The 27753-nt window shown below is 36.9% G+C and overlaps 1 protein-coding gene and 1 long non-coding RNA gene across 10 annotated transcripts in view; one reads left to right on the top strand and one right to left on the bottom strand.

The window, feature by feature from the left end:
* The window catches only part of LRRC3B (leucine rich repeat containing 3B), a 97065-nt gene extending 74132 nt beyond the window's left edge, over nucleotides 1-22933 (bottom strand). For 6 of the 9 annotated variants that reach the window (XR_005556751.1, XR_005556752.1, XR_005556753.1 and 3 more), the window contains exon 1: nucleotides 21338-22933. The gene's annotated coding sequence lies outside the window, so the exon portion shown is untranslated. The remainder of the gene's footprint in view (nucleotides 1-21337) is intronic. The other 3 variants (XR_005556749.1, XR_005556750.1, XM_039343703.1) reach the window with 2 other exon arrangements.
* Nucleotides 22205-23746, top strand: LOC120308129. The gene is made up of 2 exons (XR_005556754.1): nucleotides 22205-22281; nucleotides 22992-23746. It is a non-coding gene; the product is annotated as an uncharacterized LOC120308129 (long non-coding RNA).
* Nucleotides 23747-27753: the final 4007 nt, after the last annotated feature.

Raw genomic sequence — 27753 nt, 5'->3', positions numbered from 1 at the left:
AATAAACAGGCTCCATGGAAGTGGACACAGGTCCACGAAAGGAGTTTTGCTGAGGTCAAGGCATTGTTGTCTTCAAATGCTGTTCTCACTCATTTCAATGACCAGCTGCTAGTGTGTATAGCCTGCAATGCATCCCCTTATGGGATCAAGGCTGTCTTAAGTCACCTCAAGGCTGATGGAACACAAGTTCTTGTAGCCTACTACTCAAAGACTCTGTCTTCTGCTGAGCGTAATTACGCACAGATAGACAGAGAAGCCTTGGCCATAGTGGATGGCATAAAAAAGTTTGTATGATCACCACTTCACGGTCTTTACAGACCACAAGCCACTGCTGGGGTTGTTCACAAGAAACAAGCAAACCCCACACATAATTTCTCCTAGAATGTTGAGGTGGTCAATTTTCCTTTCTGCATATGACTACTCCCTGGTTCACAAACCAGGCAAAGAAATGGGCCGTGCAGATGGCCTTAATAGGTTGCCTCTACAGCTTGTAGAATCAGATCCTGCTCCAGCTAACCACATCCTGGCTATCCAGAATTTGCCTGAGTCTCCCTTCAATGCAGGGGATGTGGCTGCAGAAACTGCCACTGATCACACACTAACACGCATGCTGAACTGGGTGCTGTCAGGATGGCCTGATATGTGTCCTGATACTAATTTCTGGAGAAGGAAGCATGAGCTATCCACCTTTAAGGGTTGTGTCCTGTAATGTAGCAGGGTAGTTATCCCAACCTCACTGAGGACTAGAGTCTTGCAGTCTCTGCATGAGGGACATCTGGGGATAGTCTGGATGAAGGCGCTTGCACATATCTATCTCTGGTGGCCTGGGCTTGATAAGGAGATTGAGGCCAAGATCAAAAGGTGCCACATTTGCCAACAGTCCAGGCCTAAATGACACAGGCTCCTGTGCATAGGTGGGAGGACATACATGCTCCTTGGTCAAGGGTTCATATTGACAGGGGCAATTCTTCTTCATTGTGATGGATAGTCACTCTAAATGGCTAGAGGTCATTCCAGTGTCCACCATGACTACTGCCAGGACCATCCAGGTGCTGAGAGGGATCTTCGCCTCTCATGGGCTGCCAGATGTCCTTGTCTCCGACAACGGACCTCAATTCACCCCTAGGAGTTCCAGGCTTTCCTGCAAGCCAACATGATTCATCATGCTACTTCGGCGTCCTTTCATCCGGCTTCCAAGGACCAAGCCGAGTGCATGGTGCGCACAACCAAAGACACCTTGAAGAGGCTCACTCACGGGAGCTGGCACCACAGGTTAGCTGATTTTCTCCTTTGCCACCACACCACACCTTGCATACCTACAGGTAAGAGCCCAGTTGAACTCTGCTGGGGTCACCGCTGGGGTCGCCGTCTCATTACCCAGACCAGGTGGCTTCACAGGTGTCACAGCTGTGGGCACCGAGGAGACTACAACTAAGCAATCCAGTTTGGGCAAGGAACTATGGTCCTGGACATCTCTGAGTGACAAGAGTGATCTGCAAGGTCACCAGGTCACTGTCATACGAAGTGGCCTTGGAAGATGGTCGTGTGCTGCGTTGGCACATTGACCAGCTGCGATGGAGGCTACCTAGTCACCCTTCCGCTCCTGATTCTGCTCTCGAGGGGAGGAGAATCACGATCATGGATCTCAGTCTCTCTGTGAAAGCAGGGGTTTGCACTCTGCAAATAGGGGTTTTGTCAACGAGGTGGCTCCTGACTCTGGCACTGGGTCCATGGGACATTGCACACAACTGGCTTTTCATGCCACACCTACTGCAGGACCCCAACAGGGACCTGGGGAATTCCACCTCACCAAGGAACTCTGGTCTGGGCTTAACGGAAAGAGCCAGCCGAAGTCAAATGGACAAAGGATTGGGCTTACCAGACCAGGCCAGTCAGCAAGATGCAGGTTCACCTGTATCAATTGGGCCTCAAATTCCCGGTCTGCCGAGCCTGGCAGGTGAGCTTGCAGACTGGGCACTTGCAGCAGCTCCGAGACATTTGGAGCAAGTCAGAGGCCCTCCAAAGTTCTTACAAGATTATGTAAGGTTCTTGTCAGTAAGCTGGCAAACCTAAGGGTTCCCTAGAAATAAGAATACGCTCAAAAGGGTAACCTTGTAGTAGTTAAAAATAGTAGTGTATATATTTTTTGAACTAAGAGGGGAGGGGTGTTATATCCTGTGTCTGTGATTGACAGAGCAGGTGCAGGAAGCTGCAGAGAGACCCGGGCAGACCATGTGGCTGCCCAGGCCAGACAGGCTGTCTCCAGCCTATTGCACACGCACAAAGCAGAAAATACGTTGCATTTATTGGCTGATGCTGTTCCCTGCAAAAGAGTATAAAAGGGATCTGCGCCATTTTGTGTTGTTCTGTTGAAGTTTGAATAAAGAAGCAACTGTTGTTATACCTGCCCCGTCTCAATGCCTTACCAATGCACAGAACAAAACAGTTGGTGTTAAATATTCCCTGGAAAATATATGTGTTTAAACAAAAGTTTCCATATGAGTTAAACTCAGTGTTGCATATGTATGCAAAACCCTTCTGCTGATAACACTTGCTATACTTGCAAATAACTGACTATGTACTGACATTATTGAACTGAGAGATTCTTCATTGTATCTTGTTAAAGTGAGATCCATATGCGAAGGGAATGTCTAAACAGGATTAGCATTGATATATAATAGCTGGCATGGTGTAATAGTGAGGTGGTGGACTAGATAGAAATGAGTTCCAGGTTCCAGGCTTCCCTTATTCTTGGTTTTGCTTTCCTGGTCTGGACTATCTTAAAAGCTGAGATCAATCTTGCAAATTTACTATTGTCTTTTTAAAGAGGCAAAACATCCTGTTTTGGTTTTTAGAGATATTTCCATCCCCAGGATACTATATCACTATCTGCTGATTGCCTTGCTATAGTATTGTTGCAACACCAGCAGCAGGTGAACGTACAAACAGCCGGCTTACAAAAAGATATATCAGCCTTTTAAGGTACTCCAGACTAGGACATCAAAACCAAGAATGCTAACACTACTTTTTTTCCAAGGTTACAGTGACACAATGTTTACATTCCAAAGAACTAGGGAAGGTCAATTCTAAGATGCATTATCCATCACCATTCCTGCTTTGGACTCAGATTTCTCTTATATCAAAAGCATAACTGTAAAAAACAGACTAGGAATACAAATTAAAATAAACAAGAATGGTAAGAGAATATCCATCTGTTTAGATGAGTTCAAATCACCGGGACCTGATAGATTTTAGCCTAGAACTCTGAAGAATCTAGAAGCTGTTATCTCAAAACCATTGAACCATATCTTTCAAAGTTCTTGAAGCACCAGGGAATTACCAGAGGATTGGAAAAGAGCTGATGTGGTTCCATCTTCAAAAAAAAAGGGGGGGGGGAATAGATCCAGGAAACTACAGTCCAATCAGCCTGACATCAATACCTGGGAAGATCCTGGAAAAGATAATCAATCAACAGATCTGCAAAAATCTAGAAGCAAGCAAAGTTATAACCAGAAGCCAACACATGTTTGTCAAAAATAGATCATGCCAAATAAGTCTTATTTTGGTATTTGATAAAGTGACTAAATTAGTGGACCAGCGAAATACAGTGGATATAGAATATACTTTAGTAAGGCCTCTGACAAAGTAGACCACAACCTACTTCTTGATAAACTAAAAAAATGTGGGATACAAAGCATCACCATCAAATGGATTTGTAATTGGCTGACAAATTGTATTCAACATATTGTCCTCAGTGGAACTATATCTACTTGGAAGGAAGGAAGCAGTGAGGGACCCCAAGGTTCTGTTTTAGGCCCAGTACTCCTCAACATCTCTATAAACAATTTAGATGGGGGATTAGAAGGGGAACGCAAGATAATAGTAATCAAGTCATTTGATAATGTATTTCATAAATGGCAACTTAGTCCAACGAGGTGGAAAAAAGTGCAAGAAGAAGCATTTCCTATCATTTAAAGACAATTTGCCTTGATTAATTCACTATAAATGAAGGTGAAAATTCATCTTACTAGTTCCAAGACACCCCAACTATGTACCATATCCCACACAGCTGGGCAAGAGTAAGGAAGGAAAAGAACTACACAGAATTCAGTAAGGCATCCTTAATGCTTATCTAACATCAATACATATATGGTACTTAGAAACTATTCTTATTTATAGTGGCCAGTCACTCTCTCTCAGCCCTAGGAAGATGGCAATGGAAAACCTCTTCTGAAGAACATTGCCAATGACACTGCAAGGATTTGTCTAGACCAGTGTTTTTCAACCTTGACAATTTTAAGGCATGTGAACTTCAACTCCCAGAATTCCACAGCCAGCAATTACTATTACTATTGAACGGAATAAAAAAAATTAAGGCTTGGCATTATAGTACCTCCAAGATGATTTCTTCCCCTCATGTTCAGTCCACCTAACGCAGAGTTCCTAGGAAGATCTATTATTAACACCCCACCACTCCTACTATCTATTTGTAATAGGTGAATGGTGTTAGACTTCAGAAATTATTAAAAGCCGACCTGTTTAAGATGACCTTTGTTTTATGTCACCAATGGCAGCTTTACAACTGTGGTAAGGCAAAAACTGGATGTATGGATAAATAAATTGTAAGTTAAATATTTTCTAATGAAAAAGAATGTTAAATATAAATAATTTACTTCTTACTTCTAATATTAACCTTTTTATACATCTTTCCTTGCTCTAGAGTTTTAATTAAGATTTAGTAAAATAAATGTAATATTAAATCATTCTGCTGGAATATGAGGAAAAATACATAAAGAAATAAACTTTTGGATGTCTTTCAAAAATTGAAAAACTGTTGCCAGTGGCAGTTGTATATATTGCATCTTATTATCGGCTTTGTTTCACTTCATCACCTTCCATTCAAAGCTGTACTGTTTTAACAGAAGCACTTTTATTAAATGAGTGGAAAACCAAGAACACAAATTTAGACTCAGAGAGCAAGATTATTTTAATGCATTGGTGATCTCTTCAAACTTAAATTAAAACAAGCTCCGGAAAAGTTATATAATGATAACAGCATTAGAAGCACAAAGAGCTGATTTCAGATAGCCAGTGAGTTAGTTCTTAACACAATAACTCAAATAAACAAAAGGGTTTCAAAATGCCAATATTGACTGTATTGTTGTACAAACCCATACAAAGTATTACTAAAATTAACTATATGGATATATTTTAAGAATCTTGATTTAAATTGCTTCTGTCTATTCTAGAAGTCTTCAGTGAAGAGTAGCCTGCCCATAAGACATCTTGCTTGGTATGTTGGATTATCAGTTTAGGGACTTCCGTTAGACATCATGGCATAACGGGTGCATGAAAACAGAGCTCTGTTTTCCATGTCCAATTTCATTCTGCTGGGGACCCTAAAAAGGGTCTAAAGTTGCCCCATAGAGGCGACAATGCAGAAGGGGACCCTCATCGATCCCAGAGGGACAATGGCCCTTCCGTTTGATCAGAGGAAGTCCTTCAAACTGGCAGAAGACTGATCACATTTATGCAGCCAGCCAGAAGCCATCGACAACCCAAGATAAGCAATAACTAGCAACCTCTGAACAACACAGATAGAACTGGGTGAGAACAATCCTTTTTTTATAATTTTAAAACCACTTCCTGGAAAAAAGAATTCCCAAAGGAAAGAAATTCCCAGATGATAGCGAGAAGGAGAATTTCCATCCCGTTCTCTCAGGAATAGAGAAGAAGTGAAAACTAGAAAAAACTACAAGATTAATTTGGATTTAATACAGAGACATAGCTTTGACAAATTTGGGGACTAAAAGTATTTTTAAGACTTTCTTTTTGAAAAGATATTTAGAAAGTTGGTGAAATAGGTTTGTACTTAAAAGCTGGAAGATGGATGTTAACGACATCTAGTGGTAAACCTTGGAATTACAATTTATTATGCTTAAAGAAAATTTGGCATGAAGCCCAGACATAGATAAGACTCTGTGGTTCCTGGAAACTTTCACTTTTACAGACTGCAGTTGAGAAATGGGGGGGGGAATCCTTGGGCTGTTTTATCTGTATGAAGGAGACAATAAACCATTCTAAATTGGCTGGCTTGGATTACAAATACTGACTGACTCTTTATTATTAAGAAATATTAAGAAACAATGGGTAAGCTGCCTCTGGATTATTTTTCTTTGGAGGAAACATGGATAATCAACAAGAATTTGTAAATGGGCTTCAGAAAGAAATTCTTTCCATGTTGAAATCAATTCAAGAGACACTTGTTTTAAATTATGAAGAGAGTAAAAATAATTTAAATAACATAAATGAGCAACTCTCCAACTTAAACTTACAAGCAAAAAACATTCAGAAAATGACCATAAAGAATGAATCGTCTGAAATGGTATAGGGTTTTCTGCCTGAGCAGGGGGTTGGACTAGATGACCTCCAAGGTCCCTTCTAACTTTATTATTTTTATATTATTATTATTATTATTATTATTATTATTATTATTAACTAGCAACTCAGAAACCAGAAGAAAAAATAGAGGAAACTGACATAAAGATAGAGGATTCAAAAAAGAAACCGAAAGGCACAGATAAATAAAAATTTGGAAGACCCAGATATAACATTAGAAATAGGAAAGACATTTTACTTTTCAAGACTTCAGAACATATTTGAGGACAATGAAGAAGAATTGATACAATGGATGACAGAGCTACTAGGAGAAATGCTGAAAACTGGGAAACAAGAGACCAAAAGAGAAATTGAAGGAGAAAGAAAATGGAGGATGTTTAACAAATATAAATGGATTAAGCATGTTTACAAAAACATTTTAATTAAATTGTCTTTTTTATTCCAAATAATATATACAGAAACAGAGGAAGAAATATTTGGTGACCTAAATGCACTGACTTGCAAAGTTATTTGGCAAAGGAAGAAAGCTAGAGTAAGACTGAAGAAAACAGAGGTCCTGACTAATTAGATGAGGTATTATACCATGATTTTAAAAAATAGACAATTGTTAGAAATAAAAGGACCATTATAAAATAGAAGGATGTGATTTGTAATTAGGATAACATAATTTTTTATAAGATGGAAATATGAAAATACTAAGAGGGTTGGTACAAGGGAAGCTTTTAGTTTAATATAATTAATTATGAGAAAAATGATAATTGATAAAGTTATTTTGAATATTAATGGGAAATTAAAATTGAAAAAAAACAGGATACAGTTTGAATAAGGGAACTGATTGTAAATACATTTGAGATATGTCTTGGCTAGAGAAGATATTATAAACTGATATTGATACTATGTATAACATTAGAAACATGTGATGAAGATGTTTATATTTAATTGTATAGGTATTAATAGCAGTAAGAATTATACTTGCATGGTGTGGGAAAACTATTATTATTGGAAGAAGAGAGGATCAGGGAAATACTGAATGGTGTAGTATTGGATTTTTGAGTGAAAGTTAATATATACCACTGAATGATAAAGGAACACAGACACCGAGTTGTTTATTAAGTACTTATGATTGTAAAACTTGAAATTAATAAAATATTTACAAAAAAAAGATTATCGGCTCAGTATGATTTGAATTTTACTCTTTCTTTGCAAACTACAATGCTTTATTTCAAAGAATTCATCTGTCTGCAGAAGATGGGGGAGGGGAGTAAATTAAGTTGGCAGTAAATGGGTGTTTCTGACATATTCCTGTATTCAGTTAATTATGGTAAAAGAGATATACTAGATGAACTAGTCCTCTAGCAAGTGTTGATTTTTAAACATGTATGGCATATTCATTATATATACTAACGTAGTTTGATGCCCATCTCACTCCAGTATGTAATATATATATTCCTAACTGGTGTTGATGTATGCTGCATGGGAGTTAATTTTACCTTTAATCTAAAGACGGTTTCTTAAATTCAAGTAATATATTGCCTCCAGAGGAACTCTCTGTATTGGGATAATCTTATCACAGCTAATTAAAAATAGATTTTTTTCTGGCAGATTTAACAGCTAACATAGAACAAGGTGACCATTTAGAACTCCCACTAATATTCAAAGAATCATTTTTAAATAAACAAATTCAACAAAATTAATTAAAAGGATGTTCTTTCCAAACTAATACTCTTTTAGCCCAATTAGTATCAAGAAGTACTCTCTGAACACTCCCTGATCTTCTTGAAAAGCAAAACAAGATGGAAGATGAAAGATTACACTTTAAGCATCTTTCTAATAGAATGTTCATGCTGTTTCTGCAGTAGATTATGATTTCATCTGCCATAGCTATACCAAATCAATAAGAAAGAATTGCAAGAGTTGAGATATGTGGCATACATTTTTGTGTGTAGCTTCTGTAAGTAAATAAGAAAGAAAAATACGAAACACTATCAAAATAACCTGCTCCCAAAGCAAAAATGACTATAGGTGGACTTCATTTAACAACCATTCAAAGTTACAACATTGCTGAATGAACTGTATTTATGGCCTAATGCCCTAGTATTCACATGATCAACATTCAGATACTTAGCACCTTACCTGCATTTACAATCACAGCATGCTTCAACTATCCCCACATATCTCACACATCTCTGCCCTTTTGGCTGCCTTGCTCTCCACTGCCCTGATGTCCTTCCTCTGTTTTGCAACTCCAGTCCCATTTGTCATGAAGGGTCAACATAGATTTGATGGCAGTAATGCACCAAAATTAGGTATCCCTGCATCTAAAGACAATTCTAGAGGCCGAATGAGGAAAAACAATACTTTTGAAATGTATCAGTGATAATTTCTGAGAATATGTTGAATCATTTGATGCTAGATGAAGTAAGACCAGACCAGTCATTGTAAACTTTAATAATGAAGTTGAAGCTTAAATATCTTGATGTCTAACGGTCATGTCCATCGAGAGGCATGAAGAAAAAAAGGAGAACAAAAGAGATTGGTACTTGATAGATCTCTGAAAGCTAAGTGGAATAGTGTTTGCTTAAAATTTGGATGAGAGATTGACCAAAATACTGAGATTTCAGGCAAGTTGGGAAAGAAAAAAAAATCAGAAGAAGGAAATGAAAACTATTTCAGCTGTCAACTGTACAATGAGCCTGGCTGCAGCCATCTTTCTCTTCATTCTAGGTTGCCACAAAAGATGGAGGGAGGGGGGGCTTGTCCAGGTGCTTCACTAGTCATAATAATCTTCTATCCTGTGGGAACCAAGGTCATCTACTGCTCCCACAATCAGGATGTCACCACCACACATCCACACAAAAAGCAAACCCAAGCCCACACTGATGATGAGGCATGACCACAAACCAGAAGCCAGACCACAGCTGTATCATTAGCCACTTTAAACCCCTCCAATCCACACATGAAGCAAACTGATACCCACCATGAAGATGAGGCACCACCCACGAAGGCAAAGCCAAACAACAGCAATGCAGCTCACCATTTCAAAGCCCCCTGCAACTCAGACTAACCTGAGCACAACAAAGCCCCCACCCAAACAGAACACTCCCCCAGCCAATCAGAGCACAGCCAAGCCCCTAACCAATCAGAACATACCTCCACCCAATCAGAACACAGCCAAGCTCCCACCCAATCAGTTCATACCCCCACTGGCAGTTAAAAGGAAGAAACAGCTACGATCACACATTGCTCCTAGAAGCACAAAGCCGAAAACACCAGCCTGAAGATGACGAATGAGACTTCGTCGAAACGTTGCCAAGACATTTCCAATTTGATGCAGGAGAAAACCCGAATAACCAAAGACACACACACACACACATTCCATTAAAGTTCATAGGTCTTAAAGATATGCTTGCTATTAGGTAAATTGTTACCATTCTAGTAATCTCACAGCTTTTCCCCTCTTCACTTATTATAAATATGTGTATATTTTATATTTTATTCTGTTTCCTATGTCCAGGCTCTTTTTACTTGTTATTGCTTGGTGTCAGAGGCAGGAGTGCCCACAAAGATGGAAAAAAATAAGAATGGCAATCATAATTGCATGACTGAACATGCAAAATAGATGGGGCTTTTATTGTGTGGTTTGATTACCTTTTTGACTATTTTGTCTTTTCTGCAAAAGCCCCTGGTCAGTGCACTCATCATAATCATTGTTTAAATGTCCCAGGATGACTTAAAAATCAGGTACTGACATTCCTGTATTTACTGATGTGATGGAGTCTTGAGGAGAGCATACACTAAGGGAGAGTCCTTTAATAGACTTGTTCCAATCCTTACTCTCTTGTTGAATATGATTTCACCTAGAGACCAATTAGCAACCAAAGCACAGTTGATGAGAATATAATAAGGAAGTGGAAAGAGATATATAGAACTCCTGGGAAAAGAGGTGTTTGAGAAAAAGCCCAAACTTAAGTCAGAATGAATCTGAAAGGGGTCAGTTGAGATAACTGGTGAGCATAAGCCAACACTTTTTCAGAATATATATATACATACTTAGACTTATGACATTTTTAGTATTAGCTCATATGCCAAACCTTTTGCTGCTTAATAGTCTCCAATTTACAACTCAAGATAATAATTAAAAAGTCAACAATGCTGGAAACTACATCTTTCAGATATTGTACATTGCACAATTTTGTACTGTAAACTGTAGAAGGACATGAAAATGTTTCTGCATCCCACTTAGGAACTGCAGATTTATTTGTAACAAAAGCCAGCATTTTTTCCTACAACATTAAAGCAATTTAATACTAATTATATTCTTATACATATTGTCTAAACTCTACTTCCATGTCAGATATTCAATGCAAGGTGACTCTTCTGAACTGTCATTTTAGTTAATGCTCTACATGCTCTTAAGAGGATTAAGAAGCCATTAATCACAAGTAGTTTATCTAGTGGAGTTTATGGAGATATAATGCAATTCAAACCTCTGTTCCAATTCATTCAGACCACTCCCTTTCCTGCCTCACCATCTGTCATATGATGCTCCAATGAATGGCTTTCTATTTTTGTTATTAGAATTAAGATAATACACATGAATATCCTCAGTACAGTAATAACAAAATCTATTCATTTCTAAATTAATACTTAATATATTCCAGAGAACAACCTTCCCCCACTGCAATTTTTCTCTGAACAGCAGACCCTAATCTTTAACAAAGATATGTCTTTGTTAAAAATTGTAGAGGGACTCCACTCTGCAAATTAAAAAGTCAAAATGTTATATAGATATTTTATTACACAATCACATTATTTTCATCCCTGTATTAAAAATAAATTCTCTTTTCTTACTCTTAAGTATATAAGTGAAACATTTATAAGAATAATCAGATGACAGATTTTGTTAAGCATTACCATTCACTGAAAATATCCATGGTGAACCACACTCGTTATATTTTGATGTCAAAACATATGACCAGGAAAATGAACCCAATCAAGGGGGGTTTCCATAAACTTCCTGTACATCTGTAACTGCAAAAATGACACAGCTGTCAACCCAGCAGGCCACCCTGCTGTTGCTTTCAGTTCTTTAACTAGACAGCACTGTCATCATTTTGCAACTCTTCTTGCAAACACCTAGGCTCAGATGGCTACATTTTGATTGGAAAGCTGAATAAAGACTTAACAAGCTAGCAAAAAATAGCTTGAATGTTTCAACACATTTTCTTGTTGAAAGCAAAGAGAAGAAGACCTAAATCATAAGTATACTATTTTTTCTTGATCCCTACATTGATCAAAGACAAACTATTGACTACCTACTGGAAGCACTAGCATTTCAAATGTTATTTGAACAATAATAGGTAATAGCCTAGATATTTCTTTCTCTATTAAGTAAAGTATGAGCCACACAACTTTGGGGGGGGGGAGGAGAACATAGCTTGACACTGTTTTCCACAATCACCCTGTCCTTCTATGATTCTTTAATCCAAGCTAAAATCAATATTTTTTTTCCTTTGAAATTTTAGCATGATTCCTAGAAAAACTCAAGTATTTCTGGAATAATTTTTCATTTAAATAAGTTTCTGGAATTTATTCATGAAGCTCACTCTGTTCAGAATGCAAAGCAATCCTACAAATAGATTTTCAAGTGATAATTTAATCCAGGTTCTCTACAATATCTCCTTTGACGCTTGCCAGATTTTCTACCCTACCTAATATTTTACATTCAAAAAAGAAACAATTAAAACAAAAATAAAACAGAAAACTGGATTGCTAGTGGAGTCAAACAGTTTAATGGGCAAGTAGAGGTCAGTGCACTCTTTATATAGCAAGCTTGCTCTTCTGCTCAGAAAAATGGACAAAAACAATCTGGAGTTTTGAGGGGACTGGCAGGTAATTTGGTGTTCTGTAAATGGTTGCATCCTCTAAGGCAGCTATTCTATGATAAGGTAACAGCCAGTCTACACAACAGCATGTAACAACTTCCCAGAATTCCAGATATGCCCAGCAAAAGACAGAAAGTGTTTCTGGGGATGCCTGACTTAGTTTAGTTCTTTATCTTCCCTGCCAGCTTCCATTGACTCAGCCTAATAAAGCCTTGTTGTGGCTAAGGAAAGTCTGATATATTTTATATCCTCTTTTTCCTGATGCCAAACTTGTTCATATTCAGACAGAGCATTTGGAAAGAAACCTATAATTTTCTTTCTTTTCCATTACCAATATAAGTCCCATCCCTTTGAAAGAACTCAAAGCATCACCCTTCAGACAACTCAGGAAATAAAATTATGTTTCTATCCTAGGTCTTAGCTATTGAACTACTGGAAATCTATCTTTATATATAAATAAAAATGTATATATAAATAAAAATGTAAATGTTTGTTTGTTCAAAATCTTAAATCTCTGAAAGTTCTTCACCGATTGCTTTGAAAGTTTGACACAACGTTGCATTTGAATATGCACGTGTTTTTATATACCTATATTATATAGATGTCACACCTATGACAGATAAAAACATGCTTTTGGTGAAAAACAGCACCATCTGTTGGACGTAAAAGCAACACACGCTATGATTTCAGACAATCTCTATATCTGCACAGACAATGGAACAACAAAAAGTATTGTATAACCACAAGCATTGTGAAATTAAACATATTACAAATGTGCGCTTTCTCTTTTCTTTCTTTTTCATTTAACCAGACTGAGCCACAGCAACGGGTGGCCGGGAACAGCTAGTGTATAATAAAACTAGTTCTTTATTATACATTTCCATTCAAAGTCTACTACTAGAAAGGTTCCAGTCTTTGAGCAACTAGTGCCATAAGATACATCTAGAAAATATGTTGGTATTGGTAGAAACAAATTACTTTCCTCCAGCAGAAAATAGTACAGAGCATAACTGTTCATAATCTCATATATCCTCTCCAAACTTTTATGTCGATTAATTATTTGCAGTGTTATAGAAACACAATCAAATATGTGAGGAATATGTTTCTTAAATTACCTTTGTACCCTGACATTGTTCAAGGTAGCATGTATGGCATCCCCTTCATTTTTATTCTTACAACATCCCCTTGGAGTTGAAATATGATTGGTCCATTATATAGTAAGCTACAGGGTATCCCTGTGTTATATTCTACTATTCCATGTTACTCTCCATATGATATCCTGTTAACTGTGTAGTCTGGGTCAATGACCTGTATTAAATTATTTGGTTTGATATTTTTTCTTGATTTGATTAAATTTACTGTACTTTAGTTTCTCTTCTGGCCCCATCCGTTTTCTTGTCCTGGACTATTCCATTTTGGAGTCTGCCTCTTTTCATATTAATTGGTATTGTGGAAGGACCTATTCCTTTAATGAAAATAATTTACAATGTACAGAGAGAGATCACAAACAAACCAGATTGCTTTTCTTGAGGTAACAATTTTGCAACCTTCCAAGAAAGTACATTTTATCATGCTTGAGAATGAAAGAACAGTATACATTCAATATAAAGGCAATGGACTTTTAAAAACAGTAGTAAAGTGCAAGGAAGCCGTTTCCCTAAGGTAGAAAACATAATAGATAGGAAACTGGTTCCTTTCACTTTACCACTGTTTTAAAAAGTCCATGGCCTTTGTAATTGTCCTCCATTGTCACACACTAATTAACTAAAAGATGACTGCTGAGTGTTGAAAACACAAATCTCCTAGCTGGGTCAGTGACCGTCAGCAAGAAGCAATATGATTCAGTTCACAACAGCAGAACATTCTATCATTTGACCACAGCATGACTGATTGGTTGGCCATCTGGTAGAGGAGCATAGCAGCCAGAATAAAGCCTGCAGCGTTAAAAGTAGTTTCACTGTCTGAAAAGAAGCATGCTGTAACTCAAATATACTCATAATCCACTGTTTCTGATCCCAAAATATTGTTCTTTAATTACGAATGTGCAAAAATTGATTGCTATGGGCATTACAGGGCTGCTTCCCATGTTCCAAAGACAGACATTAAAGAAATGAGTCCCGTCAGCTTTCTTTCTTGTAAGGTGACCAACCGTCCTCCTTTAGGGAGGACAGTCCTCCTTTTGTAAGTTCTGTCCTCCCTCAAAAAGTGTCCTCCTACATGTCTTCTTTTTCGATATTTGAAGACTAATCAGCAGGGCTTTTTTTTTTTCTCATAGAACGCTCAGAACGGCGTTCCGGCACCTTTTTTAGATGGTTTTTTTTTCAACTTTTGCATGAGCTGTGCTACTCCTGCTATTGGCTTTCAAAAGCCAATAGGAATGGCTGCTGAACGCACCAAAACACTCGGTTGGCAAACTTTGCACATGCAAGTTGTCTGTATTATTGTTGCAATGAATAAAATGTTTCTTTTATTTACGATATTTTTTTCTTCAATTTATTTGTGTACTCCTTTTCATTGTAAAAAAGTTGGTCACCTTATTTCTTAGCTAGAATGCAGTTTATTCTGACTTACAATGCTCTCATGTTACTCAGATATTTCATACATCTATCCACAATCAAAGGGGGGAAAGTGTGTTTTATGGCTTTCTAAATAGAATAAGACCAAAACAAATTGTGAATTTTCCATTAGTAATAGGCCCTGGTCTGAGAAAACAAGTCTCTTGATTCTGAAAGGGAGCTGATTTCTTTTCTCCTCTGGGGCAGAAGTTCTCTTTTGTCACTGCTAGAATTTTGTAGCTTCAGAACTCCAATGTTGCTTTAATTTTCAAAAACAATATACAAATCTTCTAGACAAGGAGTAGTTTTTTAAAAAAAAATATTTTAGATGCCTAAATTCTACCTGGGGTCCAATTTAAATGATTAAGCAACTGATCGCAAGCATATAATCCAAAAGAAGAAGTATGTAATATTTACGATAATTAGCAGGACTGCATTGACTTTGGATTCAGCCAAAAGATGCTTCCAAGGACAGCTGCTCAAGTACTTCATCTGGAGCCCATATGTTCCAAAGTATTTCTTTAGTCTGATTCTGAAGCATTGCCCAACCATAAAGATTAGCCCTTTGGGATTGCAACTCTGATATCTTAGCTATCATAAGTACATGATCCACAGTCTTCTTGCATATCTGCACAACTTCTTTGGTCTTTTTGAAATGCCTATTTTACTCTCCTTGTAACATCTCTTAGTGTTCTCTCCAGTGTGCCACATTATAATATCTCTAGTCTCTTACCAACCAAATGGGATTGGGAGGGGTTATTTATGCTAGGGGGACTTTTTTTTTTAAATGGACCAGCCCTGCCTCTTCCTTCAGCTATAAACAGAATTTAGTACTGAAATATCCTCTGTGAACAATATGCCTTAATTATAACATTTGCAACATATAAATATACACAGAGAGAGAGAGAGAGACTGGGTTTCTGAGAGCCAGAAGCCCAACATGGCCAAAATTTTGAAGTTCAGTTCTATCTACGGAACATTACTGCTAGGCACTGGAGCATAAATAGAAACAACCATTCCATGCACCAGTCTCTGAGTGCATTAAAAGCTTTTCCCTTAGTCATGGTTCAATCACAAGATAACAAACTCTGAGTTGAACAATTCCTTAAACCAAGAGTTATGATCAAGCTCTTTCAGGAAATTTGGCTTGGGGAAAAATACCCTCTGCATCTAGAAATAACAGAAGGAAAGAAGGTGAAGGATATTTTATACGAACTGGATGAACAATCCTGAGAATAAAAATAAATTGTTACACATGTCAGACAATGATATTTTAATATAAATATTGTTTCTTTGTAAATATTCTCACAATTTACTAACATGGAACACTAATTTCTTCTTTGGGAATATTATGAGCAAATAAAGATCCTCATACAGTATATCATAACAGAGCATACTGTCTTTGCTGTGAGCAAGACTAACCAGATGCAATCATGAACTTTGATTGTATTAAATCAGCTGAAATCAGTGATTTTGTTCAAAGTTGGTGTTGCATTCTGTGAATGTCTGTACGCCAGAAACAAAGTCCTAGACTACTGAATTAAATTTGAAGAATGGAATTATGGAAAGGACATATTGGAAGATTTAAATATCAGCATATCAGCAAGCTATAAGCACAAACTACTAAAATCAAGGATAATTTAGCCTGGACTTACTTCTACAGTAGGAGGATCCTGCTAGATACTTATATAACATTAACTCAAATTATGGCTTCATTTTGGCTTGATGTAGTAGTGTGAATTTAACTATAACTTAATGTGATATCCAATGACAGGCAACTGAGACATGTTCAATAAATCATATGAGTCAAATCTTGGTTTACAGTAGGAAATCAAAGGCATATTTTTAAAGACAAACTTTTCAACTATCAGCAATGACCAGAAACCTAGAACATGTGTGCTACTGAATATGTATTTGTATATAAATAACCTTTGCAAATGGATCTTGTTGAATAGTCACACTATCAAAAACATTTTTCTTCTTGGGCAATCTTTACAAATATAAAGAAAACTCTGTAGATTTATTCCTTGCTGACAACTGGAGTCCAATTATAATACCTATGAAATAACATTTGTCTGCTTAAAAATAAGTATTATAAATTTGGAACTGTAGATTTTCTCACTCCCTCATAATAATTTTGTTCAGTAAGTCTTGTTTCTTATTTCACTACTGAAGAGTTGTATCACAATTCACAATGTTTCTCACCATTGTTGATGATGGCTAGGCTTTCTGGGAGTCATTCCATTGTCGGACAGAACTAAATTACCAAACCATGATTGTTACAAACTCAAATTTCTCTCCAAACTAGACACATCCTAAAAACTAAGGGATGGAATGAGGATGCAATAGGGTCGGAGTTGGTGATAGCAGAGTGATAGCACATAAGATAAAGACTTAATTCTGATGATCAAATCATGTCTGAAGATAACATTTGTTTCTATGAAATACAAACTAAAGAATGTGGATTGAAAATAATATATTAAATTCACTATACAGTGTATTTAAAGTTCTACAGTATTGGGTGCTTCCTGGTCAAACATGTTAAGAACACTAATATATATTTTATCGATTAAGCAATAATACTAATTTTAGTTAAAGGCCAAATAATTGTTTATAATACTTCCTAAACCAAGCACAACACATTTGCTAAATAAATTCCAATATTCTTGAAAATTGCTATATGTAGTTCTGAATTACCTGTCAAAGTTGGATACTGAATTAATCATGCTTAAAATTGTCTAAGTATTGGAATAATGAGGCCAATAGAGAGAGTAAGCTCTTTAATTTCAAGATATCTATTGTAAGGATCCACCCTACTTAAGAAATTATCTTTTCCTTCAAATATTCTTCTCTGCCCTTTTAAAAAAAAAAATCACAATTTTTCCCCAAGCCCAAAGAAATTCATGGAAATGTTTAATCTGCTCAGAACTACACAAAAGTCTAAATTTAAAAAACAAAAAACACTGATGTTATCATTAGTATCTCTGTAGCAGTCTTTACCATGATTTACCATTAGACTCAGTTGATGCCATCAGTTGATTTACCATCAGACTCAGTTAGTGGTCATAGTGCTTAGGAACAAACTGTGAAAGCTCAAGAAATTATGCTAAAAATTGTCTTTAATTTCTATTTTATAGTTTCAAATAAATAATCAATAAGTTGGACAGACTTGAACACTGGGCGCTATCTAACAAAATGAAATTCAGTGGTGAAAAAAGTAAGGTTCTACATTTAGGCAAGAAAAACCAAATGTACAGGTATAGTATAGGGGGTACCTTGCTCAATAATAGTAACTGTGAGAGGGACTTCAGAGTCCTAGTGGACAATCACTTAAATATGAGCCAGCTGTGTGTTGCAGCTGCCAAAAAGGCCAACACAGTGCTAGGCTACATTAACAGAGGGATAGAATCAAGATCATGTGAAGTATTAATACCACTTGACAATGCCTCGGTAAGGCCACACTTGGAATACTGCATCCAGTTTTGGTCACCACGATGTAAAAAAGATGTTGAGACTCTAGAAAGAGTACAGAGAAGAGCAACAAGGATGATTAGGGGACTGGAGGCTAAAGCATATAAGGAACAGCTGCTGGAATTGGATATGTCTAGTTTAATGAAGAGAAGGACAAGGGGGGACATGATAGCAATGTTCCAGTATTTCAGGGGCTGCCACAAAGAAGAGGGAGTCAAGCTATTTTCCAAGGCGCCTGAAGGCAGGACAAGAAGCAACGGATGGAAACTAATCAAGGAGAGAAGCAACCTAGAACTAAGGAGAAACTTCCTGACAGTTAGAACAATTAACCAGTGGAACAACCTGCCTCCAGAGGTGGTGAATGCTCCAACACTGGAAGTTTTTAAGAAGAGACTAGACGGCCATTTGTCTGAAATGGTATAGGGTTTCCTGCCTGAGCAGGGGGTTGGACCAGATGTCCCTCCAAGGTCCCTTCCAACATTATTATTATTATTACTATTATTATTATTATTATTATTATTATTATTATTATTATTATTATATTTAATAAAGACAATGATCACCAGACTAAGGATTAAGACTGGCAGGCCTCAATTATATTGAAAAAAAGTAAGTTCCTCTCTGGATAGACATGTATAGAACAAGAGTTCAATTGCTGTATGATTTTAAGTATATGCTTATATTTCTCCCATTGAATATTTCATGTTGACTTAATTGCACTTTCATTTTTACCAATGGAGCAATCCATGGCAAGTATTCCTATGACCTGCCAAAACCAGTGACAATTCTTATAGCATATAATAAACATAGGTACATTTAATTATGTTAAAGAATTTTTTAGACCTAATGGCTACAGGATCACATTTAATCATCTCCAAAATGATCTCCACCCTCCATTGGGAAATTATTAAATTTGTGACTTAGCTTCTATTTACCTTCCATTATCATGGAAATTTAATAGGGATTTCCCTCTACTATGTTAATTCAAGAATCCTAAAATGCAATGTTTTAAAACATAATTTTGTTATGTTATATATATAACATAACATGTTTTTTTAATATATATATATTAAAAAAAATCATCATTGTGTTTGCCTGAAACAAATCACTGCCCCCTCCCAATGTGTTACAGAGAAAATAACCTTGGTGGGTTTAAAAGGTCATTTAATTTGGGTGAAAAGAGCAAGTGACACTGACTTAATAATGAAAAGATTCATTTTACCTTAGTTAGTCCCTAGAATAGTAAACAAAATAGGAGATGAAGTTAATTACATGGACTATGATCCCTGGATTTATTATATAAATAAGCATTTTGTTATAGACTGTCTTGCTCTTCAGTGGCATTGGCACTAAAGGGTTTATTAAGATCAGCATATACTGTTAAGCAGAGAAGGAAACTGAATGTAGGAATGTCTGGAATGCTTCTCTCATTTTCTTTTGAACTGCTTCACTTTGGATCTTTATGTGAATATACCTGTATATTAATTTTATTTCTTGCAATGTATTTATTTCCTTTAAGTTCTTATTCAGATATAAAATGTAGATAGTCTTCTACAATACTAAGTCCTGCTCAAAATGTCCCAAAGTATTCCCCCCCCCCCATCCCTAGCTCACCACCATTAAAAATGTTAAATGTGTCTGTATTGGTAGCATTTTTAGCAATTTAGAAGAAAAGAAATTTAGATAAGAATGGAACATATTTTTAACCTGTTGGAAGTCAAGCAGGAATCACTTTTAGTGATCAGGGACACTAAATCCAAATTATGAAGATAAACTAAATCTCTTAAAATAACTGTGCAAATCTTAGATAATAGAGATCTGAAAGTTAATATCTGTACTGTTAATTCATGATTCAGAATATTACAAGGATTATTTGGAACAAACAATTGGAATAAACATTCCTGAAATTGCTCAGACGTTCTGTGTCACAGGACTACTTTCAGGAGATCTAGTACAGAAATATTCAATAGTGTCCATTAATCAAGAGAAAAGATAGAGAAAGTCCATTTACTTTCTAGCATTTAACCACTTTGGGATGGTGATTAAAAGAATCAATCTAGAAACCAAGCAGAAAAATCATTAGTTCTAGTCCTGCCTTAGGCATGAAGCCAGTTGGATGACTTTGGACCAGTCATTCTCTCACAACTCTAGGAAGGAAGCAAGAGCAAACCCAAAAATGTTGCCAAGAAAACTGTATAGTATCAACTTGTTCACAATACACCAGGACTCAATAATGATTTGAAGGCCCAAATAAATAACTAGTTTCTTCTTTATCCCCAATTCACACACTCATCTGTATCATTTTTTTGTCAAGAAGTTACCAAAACAATAAGGAAAAGTATGTTAAGTATTCAGTACCTTAAAAAAAAACCTTTCAAGATTCTTGTTTTTAATTACCACAGCTCATCTAATATTCTAATACAACAGAATTTGTGTTTAACTCAAGTTTTCCATTCATCATCTTCCATTTTCCAAACTAGACTTTTATTATTTGTATTTTTTCAGCTTTTATGCTTCTCTTTTTACACAATTGGTTATTCTCTCCCCTTCCTAGTTAGGCAAATACAGGATCCGTTGAAGTAATTTATTTGATTTATCTACTATCTAAGGCTTTCAACAGCTATTAGAATGTATTATCTCCTTCCTCCTTTTTTCAAGGCTATTGAATTTCTATATTCCCTTTAGAAAAACATATACAGATATACATAGCTGCTATTTCCCACTTGCGGCGAATCTCTACATCTCCTTTACATAGTCCATAACTGCGTATTTTGGAGTGGCGACCACAACGTCCCTTGGGACGTTCTCCCGTTTTGGATCGATTTATACATTAATTATTTTTTCCTTGCAATGGGACATTCAGCTCGCGTTCTCGGTCTTCGCGTGTTAAGGTTTTAAGTGGAATGTGCAAAACATTCCACTTAAAAAAGGGGGAAAAAAAAAAAGAGAGATTCTCACTCGGGCATGAAGTTGACTCCCTGATTAGCCCACCCAAACCATACACGACAGGGGGTTCGAGTGCCTTACCAGATGCAGCGGGATGACTCAGAAGGAGGAAGGGAGGCGAGAAGCAGGCAAGCATGGAGAACCGCAGCTAGCGAACTGGAGTCTTGCGCCTCACCTGGGAGCCGCTACCGTCGTCACTGCAGCCTGGATTAAAGACCTGGCTGCCATTTGTTGCACGCCTTCTGGGAGAAACCGCCACGAGGCATGTAGGATTAGCCTTTCCTCCCCATGACGATCTTAGGGAGGCTCGTTCTGTTCCGTTTGTTCCTTTCACTGTAGCAAAATCCCAAGGCAAGTAGCAGCTCTTCCCCCCGCGGGACTCAGTTGCCTGCTCGCTCTTCGCCTCATGTTGCGCCGTCAGCCGTCTAGCACGTCCCAATCGCCCTCGTACTTCGTTGCTTTAGCTTACCGAATGATGAACGGCGTCGGTGGCGTCCTACAACCCGGGCGTGGCAAAAGCTGCGGGAGAGGGGGGAGTGAGGGAATGTTGGAGAAACGCGACCCACTCAATTGCTTCGTGCTCCACAGGTGCGGCGTAAAGGGGCCAAAGGGGGGGCTGCCCCCCTTTTTTCTTCCTCGAGGGAGATTTGTATTCTCCGAGACCCTCAAGCCTTGCTTCCCGAGGAAGCGCGCGCGCAGCCTCTGCGATCCGGGAGATGACTTGCTTTCTAACGGGGCAAGCTATGAGAGTTTTGTCTTATGTGCTGCAAGAGAATCACAGGCTCCTGGTGTCTAGTTTCAATTTTCCTTTCCCCACCCTGCCCTGCAGCTGGAACATCTGCGGAAAGAGATGAGGCATTCAATTCCGCACGATCTCCCTAATGAGGTAACCCCAGGTTTTCCCCCCTCCCGTTCGGGAAGGGGCTTGCGCTATTGTATACTGGCTCTCTCAGCTTGACAAACCAATCCGGGGTTCGGCTCGTTTGCTTGCTGTGCAAAAACCTCCCAGCCAACGTCCAGAATAGGTTCGTATTGCTAATCTCTTTACAAGCACCTGGCCTCTCGAGATTCATTTTAAATATGCTCAGTCGGGAGAAGTCTTCCTAATCATAGCCGCGTTCTGCCTTAACCTACTCTGTTGCCCCAATCGTATTACATCTTCCTAGTTTTACCGCAGGTTTCTTCCCATCTCCTTTCCGACTGTCTAGTAAACTGTTGCTCTTGCAGCTTCAAATCTTTCTCCGTTGATCAGGGCTCCCCCATAAGACCGACTGTGGCTGAATGTACCATAGTTGTATTCGGCAGTGATAATACCTAGTAGTAGCATTTCAATTTGATCATTTCCATATTACTGTATAACCCCAACTCTGAATAGGTACTGTTCTCTTGTTCTTTCTACTGATGATTTGCAGCGATGCAGTTTCGTCTTTCTAAGTCTATCTAGAAATCGTATATGCGCAATTTTCCTTCAACCAGACTTTAAACGCCCGGGAAGGGGATGCGGGAGAATACTACATTTTGGAGAAAAGGTCTGCAAGCTGTATAGCCAAAGACCCTTTTGGTCACAAATTAACATTCTCTCCCTGCCTGCGTCCTCCGTGCTTTCCATTTTTATGAATTGCACCCTGCAACTTCGAAAGATTTACTTGAAGAGAGCATATCTAGAGAATGGTGCTGTTCACTTATGGGGGAAAATATCCTCTCTGCAAAAAAAAAACAAGTCTCTCCCATACAGTGGACACCGACCCCTGCTGCTTCTCCACCACCTCTGCAACCTTGTCGTCTGCCTCGCCCAGAAGTTAGAAAAAACTGAGCGGCTAGGAAGTAGCTGCCTTGTCAAGAGGGAAGGAGCAGGAGCCCATTCTGTACAGGAAATGCAACAGGCGGTGATCTTGGGAGCACTGGTGACAGGTTTTGGGGGAGGGGAGGGGACAGTATAATGGATTTTCTTTTCTTTATTTTTTTTTTTAGGGAGGCAAAGAAGGAGGAGGAAAGAAACGGCTACTCAAGGATTGACCCCTTTGTTTCAACCTACTGAAGGCAACTGTTACCTGAACCTGTCTGGAGCTAAATGACTTGTGCAAGACTGAAGAGAAGTCAAAGCTCCCCTCCACCTCTGGCGGAAAAAGGAATTAGGAAAAAAAGAGAGGAGCAGGAAAAATACAATATAATTGTCATTAAAACAGAAATCCATATTGGAGTAAGACCATTATATGATCAGCTGGAGCCTTATAATCCCAGAGCTACATTAGGCTTATTTAGTGTTCATATAAATCACAATGTAATTAATTCAATGGACAAGGGTGGAGGTTCCAGAGATCTGGTCCTGCCTTAGCCATGAAAGCTGACTTGGGCCAGTTTCTCTTTCTCAATATAACTCGCCTCACAAGGTTGTTGCAAATAAATAGGAGGGGTGTGTGTTAAATATATTCACTGTCTTGAGTTATTTATAAAATAATAAAGGTAAGATACAAACAAATTAAATTAAAATAAATACTGTACTGTACTTATTCCAGCTGCTTTGCATAGTATAGTGGACTTCAAGGAGATTGGCGAGTTCATAATTCAGTATGTTTATGATTGGTCCTAAACCAAACCATCTTTTTCCTCTGCACCCTCTTGGTTTACTGCACACTTATCCATTCTCTTCATTGGAGTATTCTTCAAAATATAGAAACCTGCAACTTAATTATAAACCTGTTGACCTAAGTAAGGCATATCCTGAAAATGTATGTTGTATATTTTATAATACACGCCACCTAGCATTATTTATTGAAATGGACAATTTGAAATCAAATGTTAGAAGGCTACATGGAGAGGTAAAACTTAAGACTAAAGAAAAATTACAAAATGCCAGCAAGAAGTAACATTAAATTGCTCTGGAGTTGTTAGGCTTCTTTTGACAAACTAATCATGTGGGTGTCTGATATTTCTAATACATCTTTTGTCCATATTAATTAAATATGTGAAAAGCTAAGATAATCTCTTCAAATCAGACTTGACCCCTGATGACTTCATGAACTTTTCATTAAGATTTCCCTAGAAACAATACTAGAATACCTTTTCATTGTCTCCTTCTGTAAAACATTTTTTTTTTACTTCCCAGACTTGCCTTAGAGCGAAGGTTAATCCTTCACTCAAGTGTTACGCAGCTCCAACTCAGCTTTTAGAAATCTGTCAGTATCTACTAAATATCAGTCTCTTTTTGTTGTCTATTTGTTCCATCACTTTTGAGGCATCTTGAGTCTTCATGCCTCTATGGACATGAGCCTTATATAGGAACTGACACAAATCATGGAAAAATAGTTATTAATGGTATTATTATACAGCACAGTGCATTTTTTAAAACATACCATTGAGATTTTAAGGGAGAAGTAAAACATAACTAAAGTGGTAGTGCCAAATACTTGCAAAATGCATATATTTTTAAATAGACAGTGAATATAAAAAATTAACGTATTCCTGGTAAAATACCAGGTTTTCGAGATGTAAAAAAAATGAGACCAAGATAAATTACTTCAGAATTTTTTTCACCTTTAATATAACATATAAGCTATACAATTCAATTAAAAAGCAAACTGAAATCTTTCAGGGGGAAAATAACAATAAAAAACATACAATAATATGCATAAGTTGCACACCTACAGTATTTATAAGTAGGGGATATGGCTCTGTTTAAAAATTAGCCAGTTACATTTGAACTGATGTTAAATAGTAGTATCAAGTCTTATCAAGTCCTTATAAAGTAGAACTGTCCCAGTAGGATTTTTCTGACATTTACTCAGTTGCCTCTTACAGCAAAAGCCATGGTTTTCAAAGAGCTTAGAGAGCATCACAGGGATATCATTGTTGGAAGATATCAATTCAGAGAAGACTACAAAACAATTTTCAAGACATTGGCTATACCAAGAAACAAAGTAAAGTCAGTCATCAAGTGGAAGAAAAGGGATATTACCAAGAACTGGATTTTTTCCAAAATAGATGTAAAAAAGAAAGGAAACTGGTCAGAGACTGCCAAGAGGCCTATAGCAACATTAAAAAAGCTGGAGGAATGTCTGGCAAGTACTTGGTTGTATACTACATGTGACAATAACCTCAGTCTGGGCTGTGGAGTGGGATAGCTAAACAGAAACCTTTTCTTACAAAGAAAAGTGATTTATTTTAGTTTACTTTTTTTATATGTCAAAATCCTAGCATTTTAAATTTTGTAAACCAATATCCTATGCTACATGACATCTGCCATCATTTCTAGTACAAAGATCCCAAATGCAACTGTAGCATAATTAATATCTAAATTCATTATATAGGTTCATCAAAAATTAATGCAGATTACTGTTTTATTAATTAGAAGAGATGTAGTCTGCATCCTACTTGGTCCAGATGTTATTTTACACCAAACTTCTAAAACTTTTTCTAAGCATAAATAATAACCATTTTCTCTGCATCTTAATAAAAGTGAGAAAATCTTTACTGCACTTGTTGACCAGCAGAAGATAAACTGTAGGATTTAAATCTATTCTACAATAAATGTTCTGACCTAGAAGCGATTCTGGATTTTTGCAGCATTCTAAACATCTGGTGAAAATTAATACAGATCTGGATGATTTTTATAGATATTTCACACAAATCAGTTTATACAAATTAATGGCTCAAGTTATATTGTATCATAATTCCATTATATTTATCCAGCTTGATTCCTGGATATGCCAATTGAGAATTATAGACATTTTAATCCCAGTGCTGTTAGAGGACATATGCTTAAAGAAAGCTGATGCAGAAGTTCAAAATAAAAGGAATAAAAGTCTTAAACTCCAAAGGATAAATCCATGAGCAATTGCCACCTGTTCCTCTTTAGCAATGTTGACCAAAACAAAACCATGGTTCTTTTTACAGAACACCTCCGAATCCTATAGCAACAACCTGTAGATTTACGATGATCAATGATACCAAATGTATTTGAATATCGAACAAAACGAATACCTTCCTTATGCCTAAATCATGCATGAAAAATGGCTTTTTTCTGTTTTAAAGGAAAAATGGAAACCAAATTTCAGAAGATCCATCCAATATTGTCTGCAGCAGACATGTCTACCCAAGATCTTTTTTAAAAAAGGATTATAGATTGACCCAAAAAAAATTAAGTGCATTGGGAGCTATTGAAGTTTTTTTTTTTTTTTTTTTACATTCAGAATTTTTGTCTTGATTTTCTATAGGGAAAGTGGATCATGGCACCTTTGCAAGAAGAAAAATATAATATCCAGCAACTTAATCAGCCATTGTAATCTGAGAATATGTATATGTCAGAATGAGCATGCAGAAAGTTTTGGCCCTTCAAGCAAGTTACCATATATCAGAAAACAGAAATGAAGAAGCATTTTTTTAGAGCAGCTTTGTCAACATAGTTCCTTACAGAAATATTGGTTTTCAACATCCATTGATCCCCCAGGTGAAATGAAATTCACTATTTCATCTGAAATTAAAGATAAATATTTCTCAACAAATTAATCTTTTACAATGACATTTATGTTAACAATAAAAGAAATAAAAATGTAAAACAAAAAAAGTTTGCAAATAAACTGGAAAAGTGGTTGGCATATAAATTTTTAATCAATTTTTAATTTTTATTCAAAACATTAAATACAGACTTCAAAACCCTCCCACAAAAATACAACTAAACAAGACTACACAAAAAGGGTGCATAAAATGCAAAAAAAACAGACTAAGTAAATTGTACCCCCTAATTGAATACTGATAAATATACTTCAAAGATAATAACTCCTCTCCCCTTATGAAACAGACACTCAATTTATACATTTCTAGAACAATGTTTACCCAACTCACTTAGCCTGACTACTACTATTGTGGTTGACTTACAACCACAATTGAGCCCAACATTTATGTTGCTAAGTAAGACATTTTTTAAGTGAGTTTTGCCCCATTTTGTGACCTTTCTTGCCACAGTTGTTAAATAAATAATTGCAATAGTTAAGTTAATAACATGGTTGTTAAGTGAATCTGGCTTCCCCATTGACTTTGCTTGTCAGAAGATCACAAAAGGTGATCACATGATCCCAAGACACTGCAAACGTCATAAATATGAACCAATTACTAAGTATCTGAATTTTGGTCACGTGACCAAGGAGATGCTGCAATGGTCATAAGTATGAAAAAGGTCATAAGTCACTTTTTTCAGTGTCTTTGTAATTTTGATTGGTCATTAAATGAACTGTTGTTGGTTGAGGACTACATGGAAACAAAGTTGACAGGTAAAATCAACAGCTAAATTAAACCTATTATCAGTCCCTTTGTTGTATTTCACATGCAGAAAGTCCATAATGATTTGTGGTCTACCATATGTCACCACAGTCATTGTTTCTGGTCCATCCAGGATTAAATATCCTCAAATGATTCTTAATAATGAGGCTTTAGATATTAATCAGGATCTTTCCTAATACTTGGATTTTATTCCCAAAAATCATAAATCTCTGTTGTGTATA

The sequence above is a fragment of the Crotalus tigris genome, unplaced genomic scaffold, assembly GCF_016545835.1.
Source record: "Crotalus tigris isolate CLP2741 ecotype Arizona unplaced genomic scaffold, ASM1654583v1 scf7180000017871.4482833, whole genome shotgun sequence".
NCBI classification, from domain to species: domain Eukaryota; kingdom Metazoa; phylum Chordata; class Lepidosauria; order Squamata; family Viperidae; genus Crotalus; species Crotalus tigris.
The sequence above is the reverse complement of the archived record's forward strand: the minus strand, read 5'-3'. Positions and strand labels throughout refer to the sequence as shown.